The sequence below is a fragment of the Bubalus bubalis genome, chromosome 20, assembly GCF_019923935.1.
Source record: "Bubalus bubalis isolate 160015118507 breed Murrah chromosome 20, NDDB_SH_1, whole genome shotgun sequence".
NCBI classification, from domain to species: Eukaryota; Metazoa; Chordata; class Mammalia; order Artiodactyla; family Bovidae; genus Bubalus; species Bubalus bubalis.
This window is the reverse complement of record NC_059176.1, coordinates 36,836,213-36,851,538: the sequence shown is the minus strand read 5'-3', so window position 1 is coordinate 36,851,538 and position 15,326 is coordinate 36,836,213. Positions and strand designations below refer to the sequence as shown.

The 15,326-nt window shown below is 53.6% G+C and overlaps 1 long non-coding RNA gene across 1 annotated transcript; it reads left to right on the top strand.

The window, feature by feature from the left end:
• The first annotated feature begins 654 nt into the window (after positions 1–654).
• LOC112580915 lies at positions 655–15,037 on the top strand. Its single transcript, XR_003105259.3, has 3 exons — positions 655–1,657; positions 13,404–13,557; positions 13,904–15,037. It is a non-coding gene; the product is annotated as an uncharacterized LOC112580915 (long non-coding RNA).
• The last annotated feature ends 289 nt before the right edge of the window (positions 15,038–15,326 follow it).

Below are 15,326 nucleotides of genomic sequence, written 5' to 3'. Positions count from 1 at the left end.
TCCTTAGTCTGTCCCCTCATTCTCTGTGCAGCCGGTGAGGGCAAATTCCTACAAACCTATCTCAATTCGGGTTATGCCCCATACCTTCTGAGGAAGGGGTGATTTCCTCATCCCTAAAGAGAACCAGGGCTTCCCTGGTGGCTCAGATGATAAAGAATTCGCCTGTAATGTGAAGACCTGGGTTTGATCCCTGGGTCAGGAAGATTCCCTAGAGAAGGAACTGGCAACCCACTCCAGTATTCTGACTTGGAGAATCCTATGCACAAAGGAGCCTGGCGGGCTGTAGCCTATAGAGTTGTAAAGAGTCGTACACAACTGAGCAACTAACACATGCAAAGTGAACCAGGTATAAGGATGCTGGGAGGTTCGCTAAGTGGCTTCAGTGAGTCCGCTTGTCCTTTAGGACAAATCTCCCTCAGTAAAACAGGCCTGCGCACGTTTGGCCTGGGAGGTCAGATGGGGTGGAGCATTCCCAGCCAGGATTGGGCCGTTACCTAGAGAGGAGCTGGAGGGGTGGAAGGGCTGCCTCTCTGGGCCATCTCATGATAGATGAAAAGCCCCTCGGTGCAGTGCTGCTGCCTTCTCTGAAAAACCTGGTCCCTTGCATTTCCTGGGCTGCCCTAGGACTGGGGACAGGTGTGTGCCATGGAGGAGGGAGGGACCAGGTGGACATGCCAAAGGTCAAAGCACGATCATGGGGCAAAACCACCCAGGTCACCTGCTTAGATCCCAAAGTTCAGGCCTGCCTGAGTCAGAGGGCAGAGCAGGCCTAGGACTGCAGGTTCCAAGAGTAAGGATGATGCTTGAGCCACTGGAGCTGGGCAGCAGAGACTGGGTACAACAGGGAGGAAGAGGAAGTAAAGGCCACCCGGGGGCTGCAGAAAGGGTGCCACTCAACTGAGAGCTGGAGGATCCTTAGGAATTGAGTTTGGAGAGAGCTGGGAAGCAGGGACTCAGAGAAGGTTGGGGCTTTCCCAAAGTCACACAGCAGGTTGGGATCAGGAAAGTGCATTTGTGTGCTGACAGCCAGGGGTCATGGCCCAGTCTCAGCTCACAGGCTGTACTTCCCCACTTTTGCTCCTCACCAACTCTTCCCTCCCCTCTAAGACACCCACTTCCCCGTCTCTGCCCTGTAATTAGGAGTTGGGTGGAGGGCAGTGTTCTCAGCATTCGGGGTCTAGTCTCAGGACTGTCAAGTTGTATGCTCAGCTAGCCAGGTGTTCTCTCCAATCTCTCAGCATGAGTGGGGCCCACTCAGGCCAGAAGAAGGCTGGTGAGACCCAACGGGGTCACAAGATTCTGCAGTCCCAGCCCCATTGAGGCTTGTCTTAGTCCAGAGACACTTCACAAAGTGTCTTCACTTAATCAGCATCTTGTCCATTCCTTTTCAGCATCACTTAGATGTTACCTTTGTAACTTTCTGAACCTCAGTTTCCTTATCTGCAAAATGGGAACCATGAAACCTGCCTCACAGACTGAAGAGAATGTTGAACAAAATCAGTGTGGGAAATTGCTGTAAACCCTAAAATGTTTGTAGAGTGTCAGCTGACTATGAGCTCCTGAAGGCATGACCTTGCCCTCTTCTTCTCTACCCTAAGGGTAATGTGCAGAGCCTGTGGAGAGAGATGCCTATCAAGCCTTTGTTGGATGAAAGAAGGTAACCAGTACAAGGTGGCTGCCTTGGGATCCCCCCTCCCTTCCACTGCCCAGTGTGATTCTTAGCCTGTGGTCATGGAGAGGAGAAATGGTATTGCTGTTGGAAGGAACAGTGTGAGCCAAAGCAGAGAAGAGAATACTGCCCTTATGTGGGGTTCCTGGCTGGAGGCACAGTAGAATATAAAAGCCTGGAAGGGAGAACATTCCTCCCCATCCTACCCCCAACACACACACACCCTGGAACTGCATAGACTCTGAAGGCAGATTCTCCTCCTCCACCCCACCCTAGACACTGACTACTCCTCCTGGCTCTCTGGGAAGGCAAGGTCAGCTTCCTGAATCTCAGCTTGTTACCTACATATGGTTATTAATAACAATGTCCCTCACTATAATGAGGCCACACCTGCTATTTACAAATCTCCTTTCTTCCTCACAGGAGCTCCTTCTACACGCAGAGGGACAGAGCAATGTTGTGCCTTTCCCCAAGACACACAGCAACATGCTCCCCAGTCCTTTCAGACCTAGCTATAGGCATTGCCTCCTTCAGGGAGACCCCCACATTGCTTTAGGGTGCTCAGTCCTCTATACTTCCTCATGCTTCCCCTCCTTCCACCCAGCAGAGGAACAGCTAGCTCCGTGCTGGCGGTGTTACTGAGTCCAAGCCCGCTCTGCTCCCTGAAAGACAGGCCAATGAATTGGGGATGAGGTGCTGAGGCAAGGAACATGACTTTATTTGGAAAGCTGGCTGATGGAAAAGATGGCGGACTAATGTCTCAAGATAACCATCTTATTGGGGTCTGGATGCCAGGTTCTTTTATAGTTCAGAGATGGGGGAGGTGAGGAAACAAAGGCTGTTAATCTTGCAAATATCTCTTAGAATGGCAAGCTTCAGAAAAGGAATGTGTTAATTTCTTCCTTCCTGCCATCCACAGGTGTATGGGGTCCTGAACAGAGACACTTGGGTTTATCGGTCAGGGGTTCTCTGAGGCAGACCATTATGTACAATTATGGTAACAAAGCAATGAAAGGCAAGTCAATGAAACAGTTCCAACATGGAGTCAGAATCAGCTTTTCCCTGCAACAGTGGATGAGCAAGGCTAGAAGGCAAGCAGTTCACACTCCTTGAATGTGGCCCTGTGCCGTACATCACATGATAGATGTGATCTCGTTTAAATCTTACAACAAGCATATGAGGCAGGAGTGTGAAAAACAACCAAACTGAGGTGTGACCTGCTGGGCTGTGTCACCTTAGGCAAGCCCCTTAACCTCTCAGTTTGCTCATCAGTCAAATGGTCATGATTAGAACATGTCACAGAGTGCCTGCAGATCCAAGGAGTTCACAGCTGGTTTTTGATAATAAATCCTCAATCAGTAGTAGTTCTGGAGGGGAAGGGGGAAGCGGCTTGCCCACAGAGCCAAAAAATAGAGGAGCTGGGACTTCCCCTGCCAACCCCAGACTGTGTGACCCTGAACCCTTCTGAGAGAAGGCTTAGGCACAGCTGGTGGTCAGGAAGTCTCTGCCACCCAAGTACAGAGTCTGAGGAGGGCCCTGTCCCAGTGGCTGCTGGCCTGGGCACCAGGCATCTCAGGGGGTCTGGACTGGATAGGACCTGGGGTGGGGAAGATTCACAGGATCTGATCAGTGTGTGGTGAGCCACTTCCCAAAACTGTGCTGATAAACCAGAGTTTCCTTCTGCATGGAGGGCCAGGTTGGGGGAGGAGGGCAGAACTTGCTATTATGCCTGGGTAAGCAGGGAATTGGGAGTCCTCCCAAATTCTGGAGGAGCCTGAACTCCTCTACAGAGGAAATCAGAGTCTCTCAGAGGGGGATCCCAAAGATCAAGAAAAAGGGAAGGCCTTTCACTAGGCCACTTTGGGACCATGTACTGCAGGGGAGTAGAGGGGTGGTGGCGGGCACCCTCTGATTAATTGACAGCCAGGATGGATGGACTGTCCTTCCTCTCCTTCCTTCCACTATTGAGCTTTGTGCTGAGTAGAATCCTGGTGCTGTTTTCCTGTCAGTGAGAGAGATGCCTGTAAAACAGACCATGGCATTCCAGCATGATGTGTGCTTGTGTGGGGTGAGGGCTGCTGTGGCCCAAGAAGCCCGAGAAATAGGGTCCTGGGCCTTGAATCAAGAAGGGCCCCCTATCTGGCTGTGCCAGAGCCAAGCCACTTGTGGGTGGGGTGGGGGTGGGGGTGTGTGGGTAGGGGTCTGGCTAAGTGCTGGAAGCAGTGGGAAACATTCCCTCCCTAACTCCGGGAAGGTGGTTCTAACGCCCACATCTGACCCTGTGTCTACACCGCTCCCCAGTGCCCTCAGGGTCCAGTTTTCCACTCTGGCTTCTGCCTGTCTCCTGACTGACCCTCTCCAGCCAGCCTGCCACTGCAGCTCCCAGAGTCCAACTTCCTTGCCAGGTGACACCTCCATGCTTTGGAAGATTCTCTCCCTGGACCTTGGCTGCCTGTCTAGCTCTTTTTTTTTTTTTTTTTTTTTTGCTAACTCCTATTGGCCTTCAAGGCTCAGCTCAGATCCCTTCCTCCAAGAAGCCTTCCAGAGCTCCAGGCTCAATCTGGTCACCTCTTCTGAGGCCTCTTAGCATTCTGCTAAACCGGCTGGTGGCAAGCCGGGCTCCCCTACTAACCTGGAGATGGACCTTGGTCCTGGGCAGGGCCTGGGTCTACCTGAGAGCTGGGACTCCAGTACCTAGCACAAAGCTGGGACTCCAGTACCTAAGTCAAGCCATGGTCGTGGAGAGATGGGTTCATGGCAAAGCAGGACTCTGCACATCTGAAAGGGAGAAAAGGCAGAAAAACCTCCCCAGGCCCAGAGGTGAGAGCCTAAGAGGAGCCTTTGCTGCAAAGCCTCCCCTGCACGCCCCCCTCTGCCTCTCAGGACCAAAGACTGCAAACCCCAGACTAGCGGTAGCCCATTGGTCGACATGGGGAAACTAAGGAGCTGGGTTCAGGTCTCCTGAAGGCCTGTTCCAGTCTGAACACTGGCTTCCTTCTTGTTCCGCCTCCTACCCCCAGACCTAGGAGGGAGAAACACCTGGCTAAGCTCCACCTGGATGCCTGCAGCCCCTTCCTTGGAGGCCCCCAACCTGGGGCTGGGGTTGTAAGGAGGAGAGAAGAGCCCCTGAGAGACAGGGAGAGGCTGAGGCACTTCCCCCTCGCTGTTGCAGGAGGCTGCCCCCCCCCCCCCCACCGGAGCCTGGACTCCTGCCAGCCTCTCTAATCACCTCCTTTCCTTTCCCCATCCAGGGCCTCTCTCTGGGGATTCCCTCCCCCGGCCTCCATGCCCTGGGCAGAACAGCACAGCTGTTTCCAGGATGGTGGTTTGGGCCTGAGCAAGCTGTACCCACAACCCTGACTCCTGCCCAGTGCTCACCTCACCTCAGTCAGGCCTTGGCCTCCATAGGGAATTACCTTCGCCCAACTCCCCAGTTCAAAGGTCTTGGGAGATTGCCAATCCAGTTCCTCCTGGCCCTGCCTGGGCCCCCTCCCTTACTGCTGGAGCACCCTCTTGTCCTACCGTGGGCAGGCCAGGTGGACTGTCCATCGAAGCCTTCCTAAAGCCAGCTGGGGCAGTGGGGTTTGGGCCGGGCGGTTGGCACTGTGCCCTCGTTAATGGCCCACTGGCGTTTCCATCACTTAGGGCTGGTTACCAGGCAACTGCATCCGAGGGCTCGGCTCTGGCTTTGGGCTGGCACAGCTATTGCTGCTGAAGGGGGAGCCTTGCAGTCAGATCAGTTGAGGCCAGGGTCACTTCAGGAGGCTTCATGTGCCTGGAGGAGAGGGGGTGATGCTTCAGATCTGCAGCCTCAGAAACTCCTGGTCGTTTTCTCAGCTTAGACCCACAGCCCTGCCCCATTAAGGGGGTCTCCAGGGTCTCCCACACAAACACCTATACTCAGGTTTCCGGGAGCCTGAGTGGGAGCAGAGAGGGGCATTTTTCCCTCTTTAGGGACGGAGGGCACTACCCTGTGGCCTGAGGTGGGGACACGAGGAGTCTGTTTTCCCAGGTTACAGGGTTTAGGCTTTGCTTTTAAATCCTGCCCTGCCTCTCAGTGGTTGTGTGACCCTGGACATGTTGATTTGCCTGAGACTCAGTTGCCTCAATGTAGAAGACACAGGTTCGATGCCTAGGTTGGGAAGGTCCCCTGGAGAAGGAAATGGCAACCCACCCCAGTATTCTTGCCTGGGAGATTCCAGGGACAGAGGAGCAGGGCAGCTTACAATCCATGGGGTCACAAAAGAGTCAGACATGTAGAATGGGATTGTAACCCTTGTCTCATTAGGCAGTGCGCAGTTTATAATATGCTCAGCGTAGCGCCCGGCACATAGCCTCCTCTCCATACCTGCTCATCCCCTTCCTCCAAGCCCCACCATGTACTCAGTCGCAACCTTCCTGCATTCCTAGGAGGCAAGTATCACAGATGCTGACAGCCCACACATGGGTCACCCAGTATTGCTAGGTGACCCCAGAATGTGCCATCTTCATGTCCAAGAATAGCTTTGTGCCCTGCCCTTGCCCCTTCCTTGCCTTACTCCTGCGGAGTTGATTTTTTTTTTTTTTTAATTAAGACTCAATGAGTTTTAGATTATGTCCTAGGCACTGATTTAAATTTATCAGCTGTATAAATATTAAGGGCTTCCCTGGTGACTCAGTGGTAAAGAACCTGCCTGCCAATGTGGAAGACACAGTTTCGATGCCTGGGTTGGGAAGATCCCCTGGAGAAGGAAATGGCAACCCACCCCAGTATTCTTGCCTGGGAGATTCCATGGACAGAGGAACCGGGCAGGTTACAGTCCATGGGGTCACAAAAGAGTCAGACATGACTTAGCAACTAAACAACAATAATAAATATTAATGTGGTCAACTTATGTAATCCATTTAATGGGTTAAGTCACTTAATTCATTTATTATATTAATCCACTTAATGGATTAAAGAACATAAGTTGAGGTGAACCTATAGGAGCTGTGCAGGGATGGGAACCCAGGCATGCTTCCCTCCCAAACGAGAGTCGCTTCAGCTGTGCTGCTGGGTTGGGTGCCAGTCCTGCCTCTTGCCACAGAGCCAGCCTGGCTGGTGTCACCATGGGCAAGTCAGAGTTTCAGGAAGAGCAGTGATGGCTAATTAAAACTTTGGCTCAGGGAGGCCCCCTTGGGATAGGGATTGCCTCAGGCAGCTCCCTTGAGGAGGTCCCCTAATTGGACCCCTGAGCCCTAGTAATGATGCAAACTCACCAGGCAGAGGGTAACAGGCAGGGAGGGAGGGGAAAGGGGGAAGGAAACAGGTTGGCAAAAAAATAATAACAACCCCCCGCCCCATTGTGAGGGGAGGGACTCAAGAGTCCCCAGACTGTCACTTAGTTGCTGTGTAACTTTGGATGGGTTGCTTGATCTCGCTGAGCCTCCAGTTCCTCCTTGAAAAGTACAGACAGAAACTCCAGCCCTGGAGGGTTGCTGTGAGAAGATAAGCATGGAAAGTACCTAATGTGGTGCCTGGCCCAGAAGTGGGGACTTGGAAAATTGGAATAATTGTCATCATGTTATTAAACCTGTATTACTACTAATGGCCTTTCATACCCACTATCTCACTGAGCTCTGAGAGCATCCTAGGAGGAAGGAGAAGTGGGGACAAGCATTCACCTGGGGGAGGTTTAGCCTTCCAGCTTTCTCTCCTGATTACCTGGTCTGGGCCCTGGGCCCCCTGAGGAAATGGAGTGAAGAAGCCAGGGCTGCAGGTCAAGCAGAAGGTCACAGAGCTGTCTGAGATGCAGATGGAACCAGAGCCTGCAGAGTGGAGAGGACTTAACTAGGCAGAAAGGAGCAGAGAGGGTATGCTTTGGGGGCTTGTGGTGGTGGGAGGGTTGGGGACAGCTTTATAAAGGCCTGGAGACCAGACAGAATGCAGAGTGTGGTCAGGAGCCACGGGGCATCGTCAATGGGGCTAGAGCTGCTGTGGGCTGATGTGAATGACAGTCACGTACTGTTCTACTGAGGCCTGGGTTCTGGCCCTAGGTGAACAAAGACCCTCTCACTCCAGGGTGCTGAGAACTACTGTGCCAGAAAGGTGGGCTGTGAAGAGAATCCTTAAAAGTTGCATCAACATGGCCATACTAACTCCCCCACCCTCTGTCTGGGCGTCAATCTCATCCCTTATCTGTGAGCCTCCTTCATTACAGAGCACAAATCCACCTCCTCGGGCTCTCCAGGCCACACAGGTCTGTTCTTGAGGGACAGGGCCCAGGCCAAGGTCCAGAAAGAGTCAGGGCTGGCATGAGCCCCAGACCCCTTCGCAATGACCCAGCTCAGTGACTGCACCCCAAGGGGCCCCAGCCCCACACCTGCCACCCCAGTGAAACCGTTCACCATGGACTGGGACTTGAGCCCATGTGCATGGGACTCAAACCCAGCCAAAACCCATGGTACCTGGTTTCAGCTAATGAAGCTCAGATTCTTGATGTCTCATGGCAGAAAGAATTCAGTGAGAGAGAAAGTGATAAGTAAGAAGGGGTTTATTCAGATTCAGAGAGAAGCACATTTCATAGACAGAGTGTGGGCCATTACAGAGGGCGAGTGCAGCTGCCATATATGGCATGGTTAGTTTTTGTAGGCTAGGTAATTTCAAATGCAATGACCAGTGCGTTCTCTTGGCAAAACTCTATTAGCCTTTGCCCTGCTTCATTCTGTACTCCAAGGCCAAATTTGCCTGTTACTCCAGGTGTTTCTTGACTTCCTACTTTTGCATTCCAGTCCCGTATAATGAAGAGGACATCTTTTGGGGGTGTTAGTTAGAACCGTTCAACTTCAGCTTCTTCAGCATTACTGGTCAGGGTGTATACTTGGATTACCGTGATATTGAATTGTTTGCCTTGGAAACAAATAGAGATCATTCTGTCGCTTTTGAGATTGCATCCAAGTACTGCATTTTGGACTCTTTTGTTGACTATGATGGCTACTCCATTTCTTCTAAGGGATTCCTGCCCACAGTAGTAGATATAATGGTCATCTTAGACAAAGAGCCTCTTGATGAAAGTGAAAGAGGAGAGTGAAAAAGTTGGCTTAAAGCTCAACATTCAGAAAACTAAGATCACGGCATCTGGTCCCATCACTTCATGGAAAATAGATGGGGAAACAGTGGCTGACTTTAATTTGGGGGGCTCCAAAATCACTGCAGATGGTGACTATAGCCATGAAATTAAAAGACACTTACTCCTTGGAAGAAAAGTTATGACCAACCTAGACAGCATATTAAAAAGCAGAGATATTACTTTGCCAACAAAGGTCCATCTAGTCAAGGTTTTTCAGTGGTCATGTATGGATGTGAGAGTTGGACTATAAAGAAAGCTGAGAGCCGAAGATTTGATGCTTTTGAACTGTGGTGTTGGAGAAGACTCGTGAGAGTCCCTTGGACTGCAAGGAAATCCAACCAGTCCATCTTAAAGGAGATCAGTCCTGAGTGTTCATTGGAAGGACTGATGTTGAAGCTGAAACTCCAGTACTTTGGCCACCTGATGCAAAGAGCTGACTCATTTGAAGAGACCCTCATGCTGGGAAAGACTGAGGGTAGGAGGAAAAGGGGAGGACAGAGGATGAGATGGTTGGATGGCATCACCGACTCAATGGACATGAGTTTGGGTGGACTCCGGGAGTTGGTGATGGACAGGGAGGCCTGGTGTGCTGCGGTTCATGGGGTCGCAAAGAGTCAGACATGACTGAGCGACTGAACTGAACTGAATTTCATATGCTAATGAATGGGAGGATTATTCCATCTATTTTGAGGAAGGAGTGGAGATTTCCAAGATTTGGGTCATGCCCACTCCTTGGTCTTTTGACAGTGCCTTGGAACTGTCATGACACCTCTGGGTGTGTCATTTCACTTGCTGATTGAGCATCAAGGTCTAGTCTTGTCTGCCATCTTGGTCCCATTTGATTCTAATTGGTTTATGTTGTGTCCTTGGGCTATATCATTCTTTCAAAAGTTTGCACCCTGTCCCTTTCCTTCCTGTTACACCAGGAGAGGGTTGACCTCCCTCCTCCTCCAGTCTCCCTGGAGCAGAGCACTCTGCTCCCCAGTGCTCAGGAAAGATCCCTTCCAACATGTGTGGCCTCAGAGCACAAGTCTTCCTGTGGAGAGAAAGCCAGGGCCAGGGCTGAGGTGTGGAGGAGACCAGGACGTGTCGCAAGACAGCTGGCCAGGGCTGGTAAATCAACAATTCCTGAACAAACACAGCCGACTCTGGTCCTGGGCCTCCTCCTCACGCTCTGTGGGCAGCCCCCTCCCCTGGGCAGTTCCTCCCTCCTGTCAGCCAGGCCATCTGTAGCTCACTCAGCTCCAATTAGCTCAGTAATTAGCACCTCATCAGGCCTGTCTGCCTTTGAACAGCACCCCCGGGAAGGGGTTTGAGGAGGTCTCCATGACCTCAGGGCCCAGGGCTGGGCAGGTTCAGGCAGGCCCAGGGGCCAGGCTGCAAGGCCCCATCAGTCTCCCTGCACCCAGGGGTGCCCTCAGCTGATGTGGGCTTCCCAGCACTGGGCAAGGGAGCCATCTGAATAACCCCTCTGGGATTGGAGTAGGGGGCTAGAAGCCTTGTCCAGGACAAGGCTTCTCCCAGCAATCCCTGGGACCCTTCTCAGCACCCACACACACCTTCTCACCAGCTCTGCTTATTTAGGGATCCCTGGCTGGCTGGGATATCAGGGTGATAGGCAGGGGAAGTTAAGAGGACAGCTGAGTCCCCAAGGGAAGGGGGCAAAAGGGTAGGGTCAGATCAGGGAGCTAAGGGTGGGGTGGGGACGGCTTGTGGCTGGTGGGGTCAGAAAGGCCCCACTGTAGGAGACAAAAGGAAGTGGCGCAGCGTGAGAGGTTGTCAGGATATGTGAGGCCGCAGCACAGTGGAGAGTCTCTGGAGTCAGGGGCAGACTGAGATGTCCCCTGACTGAGCTCAGTTTCCACATCTTTAACAGTGGGACAGTCACAGGAACAGCTCCCAGGTTCCAGAGAGAATCACAGGATGTGAGGTGTGGGGCGAGCCGTAGTGCTATGGAAGTGGCAGGCAGGCAAGCGGCGTGCGGGGACCCAGGCCATGGGGCAGGAGATGAGGGTCACAGCCTTTGTCTCCGTCTCCCAGACTCAGAGCAGCACTGACCCAGGGAGAGAGGTCTTGACAGGGATGGGGGTCCCACCAGGTACTGCTGAGGCTTAGGGGAGGATGTGAGGGAGGGCACGTCAGGCCCAGGTAACCAGCCAGTTTGGACGGCGCAGGGGACACAGACAAACAGGAAGTCAGCCTCACCCCAAGCCAGAACCCACAGACCGGGGTGGCTTGGGGCTGATACCAGGCTGTGGTCAACCCTGAGACTGGAGCCCTAGCAGCCGGAAAGGCAAGTACAGAGCAACTGGGGGAGGATACTTGGCCGGGGCCCGGTCTGCCCTGCAATGAGTCTCCAGTTCAGCCTAGAAAAGTCCCACTGCTTTGAAACTCCTGCCTCACTGTTATGGTGCCAAAACTCCCCATCAATGCCTCCTTCCTGGGGATAAGCATGGCTTTCTTAAGGATGCTCTGGTGGAAAAAAATTTAAAAAGCCACCAGCCACTTAACCCCGTCCCAAATCCCAACTTGCCACTCGTGGCTGTGGGACCTCAGGCAAGGAGGCCCTTCACCTGGCTGAGCTACAGGGTCTTTGACTGTTGAACTGATGCTCCTGCCCCAGGTAAGGCTCAAGTGCCCAGTGTTCTCAGGTGTTTGATCAGGCCCGGAAGGCCATTAGCACTCAGGGAGACTGTGTTCCCACTCCTTCCTCAGGCCAGTTCCTGAGAAAGCCTCGGGACCCCGAGAAAGTGCAGGGTCGAGGTCTGCTTTCCCTTCTCTAGAAAGGAGAAGTCCTGTAAGTCATGGTGGGAAGGCCAGAAAGCCAACCCCCGCTCCCCCCCATCCCTCCTCCCTCCAGAGGCTCCCTGCTGGAGGGGAGGGCCAGGCAGACCCTTCCAATAAAGTCTCCTGCTCTTAAGTCTCCAGTTCCCAGCCCATCTTCATCCCCACTCCAGTTCCAGCTCCATCCTCATTCCTGTCCCAAGTCTGAGGAAAGAGCCAGGAAACACACCAGGGTGATCCTAGTAGGGCAAAAGGCCTTGCAGGGGGTTTGTTCAGTTAAGAAAAAGGGACTCAGACCCCCCATGGCTCCTTGCCTCCAGGGGGCAATCTGAGGGCTCCCACTGCCCCTGGCTGGATCCTCCTTACGCACCCTCAAGTCCATGGGGGCATCCTCTGACCTGCACCATGGGTGCTGAAGGTGAAGGGCAGAAGTATGAGGCTCTGGTCACCCTGTGCCCTGCCTGTGACCGTGGCCCCAGTTTTCCCTAGAAGGGGCAGCATAAAGCCATGAGCGCCAAGGGCAAATGTGAAGGCATTTGGGGGGCAACTGTTCCCACTACTCAGCTCGACTGTGGGGGCGGTGGGAGGCAGCAGGGGAAGCTGGTGAACCCAGGAAGAGGATCTGGCTTGGATGTGAAAGACCTGGGCAGCTCCCTGGGCCCATCTGACCACAGCCTGTGTCTGCCCTCCACGAACAGTCTGCTTCAGTCCTCAATCAGGGCCGGCCCAGAACCGGGGCCACCTCTCATCTACTCCTGCAACCCCTTCAGTCCCACGCACTCCTGTGGACTTTGAGGGGCCCTCTGATTGGCTGACTCCAAGATTCCAGTCAGGGTGGGTGGAGTGCTAACCACCGCCCCACCCCCAGGGCTATGGCTGGGAGCCAGTCCCTGGGGAGCCAGGACCATCACTGTGATCTGATACACTTCTACCAGGGTGCGGGGCTTTTCACCCATGGCCAGTCAAGACAGGCCTCAGAGTAGACTGAGGACCCTCCCTGAGCTTAAGAATGTGCTCCCAGGGCCAGGGCACTGAAGGTCAGAGGCCCACACTCTGGGCTGGAGGTGCCCCGTCCTCAGCTCACATCCTGCCTGTGCTGCTTCTTAGCTGTGTTGCCTTAGGTGAGTCATTTTACCTCCCTGAAGCACAGCTTCTGCGGGTATAAAATTAGGATAACTGCCCCCCCCACCTTGTGGGGCAATCAGGCAGACTAGGCCAGAGTGTGGATGTGAGGAACCCAGAGTGAGCTGGAGGTGAACCCAAGGGGTGGAGGTCACCAAACTGGGCTGTGCAGCTCGGGGTGTGCATGCAAGTGGGGGTCTGTCCTGGAACAGCCAAGAGCACCCTGTCTCCACAGTACTGGAGGCCTGCCCCCTCCCTAGCCCTCACTCAGCCTCTACCCCTCCCCATTTCCCATCCAATCTCCTGCCCACCCTGCTGCCTGTGGACTCTGTCCAGGGCTGTTGACTCTTCTCATTACAAGGACAACATGGGTCTAGAGCCTTACAGTTCATGGAGCTCAGTGGACTGTAGTGGACAGCAGTCGCCAGAGCTGGCTAGTAGGCCAGTCGTGCAGATGGGGCAGCCCAGGTGAAGGGACCTGCTCAAGCTCTCACTGCCAGGGAGCAACAGAAGCAGACCCCAAGCTGGAGTTCCTCACTCCCAGCCCTGCGCTCCTGCCAGCGTGCCTGGAATGGAGCCTTCCCAGCCAGGCCAGACTCACAGGAGCTTGGAGGACCAGGAGCAGACGTTGCAACCACTCAGAAGCACAGCCACACCTTCGAACATGGCTTTTCATTCATTCTTTTCCCATTCATTTATACATTCATTGGCTCACCCCCTTGTTCTTTTTTTTTTTCAAGGTTGAGCCCACACAGCATGCAGGAATCTTAGTTCCCTGACCAGGGATGGAACCCATACCCCCTGCAGTGGAAGCACGGAATCCTAACCACTGTACTGCAAGGGAATTCCCCCTTTGTTCTGTGTCCTGCACTCTGCCACGCCTGTTATGCCAAGGTATGCATGGCCTCTGTGTGTGTCCACAGGACCCACTAGTCACTCAGGGTCCTGAAAGCCCTCTAGCCTGGGATAAGGAAGTGTAGAGAGGGTGGGTGTTGGGGTGGGGGTGTCCACGGCCCTCTACTCTGATTTTGTTCCCCTAACTCCATGCCCACCCTCCCCCATCCCCAGGCCTGCCCCTGCACTCACTGCTTTGGGGGTTACACTGAGTTCCTCTGCCAGACTAGCAAAGGCGAGTTTGCATCCTGGCTGCACCCCAGCCAAGCTTTGTGAGCTCAGGCCAGTCCCTGGACACAGTTGGCCGGTTTTCTCATCTCTGAAACGAACTCTTCCTTTCTTACAGTGGAAGCAAGTGAAAACCACAGCCCTCACTGGTTCCCCCTTTCCCACTTGAAGCCCAGGCTGCTGCTTCCCCATCTGTACCAAACTGGAAGACCTGTACCATATAGACAGGGGTTGGGTCCCCTGACTCTCAGTTTTCTCATCTGTAATTTAGGAGTAAAAATACTCAATGGTATGTTGTGAGACTAAATTAGAAAATCAATGTATCTGGTGCACAGGTTCATTATAAACTATAGGAATGGATAAATAAAAACAAACCCTCGAGTCTGCTCTAACTTCAAAACCAAAGCAAACCAAACTCTGATCAGAAAACGCAGATGCTGTACAGCTCGTAGTATACCCCTTGGGACTCCCATTGTGGGCCCCATTTCTGTCCTTGACGTCCCACAGGCTGGACGCACTTGTGGAGGCAGGCTGCCCAGAGGAGGTGGGCCTACAGCAGCCCCAGAAAGAGGCAGGAGGCGGAATTAGGAGTTAGGATGAGGCCCTATGGGTCTTTCTCTGACTCAGGATGGTCTAGAGCAGCAGCCCAGGACCTGCACTGTGTGAGGGACCCAAGCGGTTGCTGCCGGAGAGGCCTTAAGTCTTCAGCTTTCAGCAGAGGCTCCACACAGGGCTGCTGCCAGCCCACACAGCCTGGGGAAAGGCACCACACTAGGCAGACAGAGCCCTGCGCCAGAGCTTCTGACAGGGGGAACAGAGCATGTGCTGGACTTCAGGGGCTGGACATCCTTACACACTGCCCAGCCTGCAGCTGGCAGGGACCAGTGACCTCCCCAGTAACTCAGAGGCTGACAGAGCAACTTCTCTTTCTCCACGCAGCAGCTCACCCTGTGCCCATCGCCTCCAGGCCCACTCCTCCCCAAGCTGGATCCCGATACCCACTCCAGCCCCTTAGCTCTTCAGCACTGTCGGGCACAAAGTAGTATCAGTGTTGGATTTCCACCAAAGGTCAGGAGGGTGGAGAGGAACATCACAGCTAAGCACTGCAGGCAACCAAACGGTGGCCATCTTGTTTTAAAACCCATCAGCCATTTCCTATCCTGCCACACCTGACTCAGGCCACAGCTTGCAGACATCTGCTGCTGCTGCTGCTAAGTTGCTTCAGTCGTGTCTGACTCTGTGCGACCCCATAGACGGCAGCCCACCAGGCTCCCCCGTCCCTGGGATTCTCCAGGCAATAACACCGGAGTGGGTTGCCATTTCCTTCTCCAATGCATGAAAGTGAAAAGTGAAAGGGAAGTCGCTCAGTCGGTCCGACTCTTAGCAACCCCATGGACTGCAGCCCACCAGGCTCCTCAGTCCATGGAATTTTCCAGGCAAGAGTACTGGAGTGACATCTTCTAGGGTTTCCCCAACCCCTGTCTGAAATGCTTGTTCTCCCACCCTCATTTGTAGCAATTTAGCCTCCTGCCCCCACCCCC